Here is a 6,000-nt window from a genome sequence, read left to right as displayed (position 1 = left end):
GTCACCCTTCTCTGAAGTCTCTCAGCCCCACTCACCTCACAGAGTGTTTGTTGTGGGGGAGGAAGGGAAAGGAGAATGTTAGCTGCTTTGAGACGCCTTCGGGTAGTGATAAAGCGGGATATCAAATCCAAACTCTTTTTAGGTTGGCTCTGGGCAGGATTCAAATGAGGTTTTGTATTCATGGAACAAGATTCTCTCCTCCCTTTGTGTGTTGCCACAACTCCTAAATCTGCTCTGGAGCACTGGGAAAATTTCCAGCGCAAGTTTAGGGGTACACAGTGAGAAAAGAGTGAGGGAAAGCTCTAGGGATGGGGTTGGTTATTAGGTTGTTTTTGGTTTTATTATATACAGTCATACCTCGGGTTGAAGTAGCTTCGGCATAAGTATTTTCGGGTTGCGCACTGCGGCGACCTGGAAGTAACAGAGCACGTTACTTCCAGGCTTCGCAACTTGCGCATGTGTAGATGGTCAAAATGACATCATGCGCATGTGCAGAAGTGGCGAATCGTGACCCGCGCACACGCAGATGCTCAGACATGGGTTGCGTTTGCTTCTAGATGAGAACGGGGCTCCGGAACAGATCCCGTTTGCATCCAGAGGTACCACTGTATTTGATGTTTTTATATTTTGATTTCATGTTGTAACCGCCCTGAGACCTGCAGGTAAAGGGCAGTATACAAATTTTAATAATAATAATAATAATAATAATAATAATAATAATAATAATAATAATAAAATTATACACGGGCTTGATGTTTGTTCTGATTGGGTTTTCGCAGGGAAAACAGCAGGGCAAGATAAAGAAATCCTCTCAGACCTGAGCCTTGAAATCTCACAAGTGGAAGTGTGGGTGAAGTTGCTGATGTGGGAAGGGGAGACTTTGGGGGAAATCCTGCAGTGGGGTGGATGTGGACCCCAAAAGCACTGCTGGCTAGGATGGCCTTACCTGGTGTCTCATGACATCAGCCTTTGCTAGTGCACATCTGCATGCAAGAATTGAACAGACTTTGCATCATGCTCATTCCTTTATTGAATTGCATGCTTTACAGAATCAAAGAAGAAATCGTTACAAAATTAGCAAACACGATCACATCATCCTCTTCAATGGCAACCCAACCCAATACTGACAGGAGCGAGACCAGGGCCCAGAGACCTGCACTGCTTGCCCATTTTCTACCAGGCCAAGTTCAAGGAAAATAATAATAATAATAATAATAATAATAATAATAATAATAATAATAATTTATACCCTGCCCTCCCCGGCCATAGCCGGGCTCAGGGCGGCTAACACCAATAAAATTACAATAAAAACATAATAGGAAAATTAAAATAAAGCAATTTAAAATACAGGTTAAAATGCAATTTAAAATGCAGCCTCATTTTAAAAGTAGCCCATAGGTCAAAACCGCAAGGGGAGGGAAACATAAGGGTCAGACTGAGTCCAAACCAAAGGCCAGGTGGAACAGATATAAAGCCATTATCACTTGAGACCAGTTTACCTGCAGGATTGCCTTATCCTACAAACACCCACTGGGCTGCACTGATCTGCAGAACTGGTTCTGTTACAGCTGCCACGCCATGCCTTCTTCATTTGTAAGAAATCAAACTTTTAGTGTGGCAGCCCCTGGACTTTGGAACTCCTTGCCTCTTGAAATCATGGAAGCACCTTCACTGTATTCTTTCGAGCAGCTACTAAAAACATTTTTCCTTAGGCAAGCCTACCCAGACATGTAGAATATTGGCATGTGTTTCAATCTGTTATCAGCATATCATCGATTTTAATTATTTTTGAATGTTTTACATAACTGTTTTTTACTGATACTTTTTTTTCGCCATTTCCCATGTGCCTCTTTCTTTCTTTCTTTCTCATCAAATTCATATTACATGTTAGTTACATAAGGTTTCAACATTATACATAGCATATGATGTCTTAAATTACAATTCCCCACACCTAACCCTATACCCAAATACCCATTTGACTTCCTTCACCCACGTGTATGATATCACACTCATTTCCTGAAATTCTAATATTGCATTTATTTTTATTCATCCCAATATCATTCACCTATTAAAAATACCAGTTTTTAACTTAATGGGTTCAGTCAATATTGGCATGTTTTTTAATCTGTTATCAGCGTATCATTGGTTTTAATTATTTTTGAATGTTTTACATAACTGTTTTTTACTGATACTTTTATATTCTTTTTGAGGGTTTTGTTTTGTTTTTACAATAAAGCAGAATATAAATCTTATGAAACAATTAAAATAAATAAACACAGTTGTGATCCTATTTGTAAAGGAGCTTGTGAGGATGGGGCGGTGGTGCTGATATTTCTGTTCGCTTTTTGACAGTGCATGTGGGGAACTGTGCCATCAAAATCCCCTTTCTGACAATTATGGAAGAGTTCTGCAGAAAGTCCCTCCATCAAAGCTAGAGGCCAAAGCCGTTGGCATTCATTTGTCAAGACGCTGTTTCCTCAAATTTAGCAATGGTCAGCCTAACTGCATTGAAAATAAAAGTGAATGATTGTGTACAATGTAAAAAGAAACCTTCCCCATCAAAACTGGCAAATAATGCTTTGGTGTATTGTTTGGTGTAATCTTTTTGGCCGTAATTTGACTGGCTTCTGCAAAAGATTTCACCTAGAAATTATTCTTCTCTTCCGTTTCCCTTTCCTTTCCTTTCCCTTCCCTTCCCCTTTCTCTGGAAGGAAGGAAGGAAGGAAGGAAGGAAGGGGAGAAGGGGAAAATGGAAAAGGAAAGAAAGGGAAAGGAAAAGGGGGAAGGGTGGCGCTGTGGTCTAAACCACAGAACATAGGGCTTGCTGAACAGAAGGGCAGCGGTTTGAATCCCTGCGACGGGGTGAGCTCCTGTTGCTCTGTCCCAGCTCCTGCGAACCTGGCAGTTCAAAAGCACGTCAGTGCAGGTAGATAGATAGGTACTACTGCAGCAGGAAGGTAAACAGCATTTCTGTGCACTCTGATTTCTGTCAGTGTCACGTTGTTCCAGAAGCGGTTTAGTCCTGCTACCCACATGACCTGGACAGCTGTACACCGGCTCCCTCGGCCTGAAGCGAGATGAGCACCACAACCCATAGTCCCCTTTGACTGGGCATAACCATCCGGGGTCCTTTACCTTTTTAAAGGTAAAGGGACCCCTGACCGTTAGGTCCAGTCACAGACGACTCTGGGGTTGTGGCGCTCATCTCACTTTACTGGCCGAGGGAGCCGGCGTACAGCTTCCAGGTCATGTGGCCAGCAGGACTAAACCACTTCTGGCGAACCAGAGCAGCGCACGGAAACGCCGTTTACCTTCCCGCCAGAGCGGTACCTATTTATCTACTTGCACTTTGACGTGCTTTCGAACTGCTAGGTTGGCAGGAGCAGGGACTGAGAAACGGGAGCTCACCCCATCGCGGGGATTCGAACGCCGACCTTCCCATCGGCAAGCCCTAGGCTCTGTGGTTTAACCCACAGCGCCACCCTTCCCCTTCCCTTTTCCCCCTTTCCTTTTCCTTTTCCTTTTTCCTTTTCCCCTTCCTTCCTTCCTTCCTTCCTTCCTTCCTTCCTTCCTTAGTCCTTGAGTTGCCAGCCTCGTTGATCCAGTCCCGCACCTTCCGCCCCCCCCCCCGCCCTGGCTCCCACAAACTGGGGCACTGAGGTGTAAAATTAACACTGCAGCGAAAAAGGGGGTCTGCTTGTGCCCCCTCCCTGGTCCACATCGCAGGCTTATCCATCAGAACCTGACAGGGCAAAATGGTGGGTTGGTGGGTTTTTTCGCTAATTCGTTTGTGTTTATTCTTGGTGTTAATGAGTCCTCTCCTGCAACCCAATAATAAGTCCATTAGCTGCAAATTGTGGCAAGAAAACACCCTCGTGCATTTATCGCCAAGGCTACAAATCTCTGTTAGTCCTAATTAAAACAACTGCTCAGCCTTTAATTAAGTCATCTTTTTTCCTTCCTCCTCCTCTCAAACAAAATCATTGAGCATCAGGCAGAGACAGCAGAGCTTAAGCGGAGCTGGAGGGGGGTGTCACCCAGCAGAGCCCCCCCCCCCCCCGCATGTTTCTGAGCCAAGTGCAGAGTGCTTTTCTCACCAGTTAAATAGCGTGCCCTCCAATCATTCTGCACTGATGGGCAAACGCATCACCATGATCGTCAGCAATATTTAGATACCGCTTAATATTCAAAATCACTAAGCAGTTTAAGTAAAACGCAGTAAGATAATTAGAAAAAGAACAAAGAAATATATAGGCAGCATTTAAACAAACAAACAAAAATCAGTAAAAACAGAGAAGCTATCAGTTTTATGCACTTAAAGGTAAAGGTACCCCTGCCCGTACGGGCCAGTCTTGCCAGACTCTAGGGTTGTGCGCTCATCTCACTTAAGAGGCCGGGAGCCAGCGCTGTCCGCAGACACTTCCGGGTCACATGGCCAGCATGACAAGCTGCATCTGGCGAGCCAGAGCTGCACACGGAAACGCCGTTTACCTTCCCGCTGGTAAGCGGTCCCTATTTATCTACTTGCACCCGGAGGTGCTTTCGAACTGCTAGGTTGGCAGGCGCTGGGACCGAACGACGGGAGTGCACCCCGCCGCGGGGATTCGAACCGCCGACCTTTCAGTCAGCAAGTCCTAGGCGCTGAGGCTTTAACCCACAGCGCCACCCGCGTCCTAATGCACTTTATGCACTTAAATATCAGTAAATAATAAAACAGAACAATGTGGTGAATCTTATGAGGCCGGAAATGTATGCTTAAGTAGATAGGTCTTCAATTCATAGAATCATTGAATCTGAAGGGACCACGAGCATCATCTTTTCGAACCCGCTGGAATGCAGGAATCTTTTCCCCCAAAATGGGGCTCGATTCCACAAGTTTGAGATTAAGAGTCTGTTGTTCTTACCAACTTTAAAGCTTGCAACTGTTTCTGCCTCATGTGTGGCCGTTGGCCATGTTGACTGGGGCAGGTGAGACCCCAAAAGCAGCTGGAGGGCAGAGGGTCCCCATCTCTGCTGTAAAAGATCAACCAAGCAACAGGGATGTGCTTGTAAGAGGGAGATATTTTTCCCCGGCAGATGTGAGCAGCAATAATAATAATAATAATAATAATAATAATAATAATAATAATAATAAATTTATTTATACCCCACCCATCTGGCTGATTTTCCCCAGCCATTCTGGGCGGCTCCCAATCGAGTGTTAAAAGCAATACAGCATTAAATATTAAAAACTTCCCTAAACAGGGCTGCCTTCAGATGTCTTTTAAAGATAAGATAGCTGCTTATTTCTTTCACATCTGGAAGGAATTTCCTTCCACAGGGCGGGTGCCACCACCGAGAAGGCCCTCTGCCTGGTTCCCTGTAACCTCACTTCTCACTTCTCACAATGAGGGAACTGCCTGAAGGCCCTCAGCACTGGATCTCAGTGTCCAGGCTGAACAATGGAGGTGGAGATGCTCCTCCTGGGATACAGGACCGAGGCCATTTAGGGCTTTAAAAGTCAACACCAACACTTTGAATTGTGCTCGGAAACGTACTGGGAGCCAATGCAGATCTCTCAGGACCAGTGTTATGTGGTCCTGGCGGCCACTCCCAGTCACCAGTCTAGCTCACACAGGACCTTCACCGCCTTCACTGATTCTGATTTAAAAGAGAGGTAGAGCTGGGTGTCACACATGGAGAAGTGCAGATCGCGGGATACATTATGCATTTGTGCACATGCCTGAAAATGCTCCTTGCTCCCCTTCCTTTTTTCTGTTTTGCCAAGCCCGGACGTTCTCCAAACATTTGGTGGTCTACTGGATTGCTTTGCTTCCCTTTGGACTCATCAGTGAGACCAGGAGGGAGGGTCTTGACATCTGAGCAGCCCAGGACCTCCATACACACTACCCAGCTTTACACCCCAGATGATGATGATAATTTATTATTTATACCCCACCCATCTGGCTGGGTTTCCCCAGCCACTCTGGGTGGTTCCCAACAGAATTATAAGCACAATAG

Source organism: Podarcis gaigeae (assembly GCF_964106915.1).
Source record: "Podarcis gaigeae genome assembly, chromosome: 11".
Classification (NCBI taxonomy): domain Eukaryota; kingdom Metazoa; phylum Chordata; class Lepidosauria; order Squamata; family Lacertidae; genus Podarcis; species Podarcis gaigeae.
The sequence above is the reverse complement of the archived record's forward strand: the minus strand, read 5'-3'. Positions refer to the sequence as shown.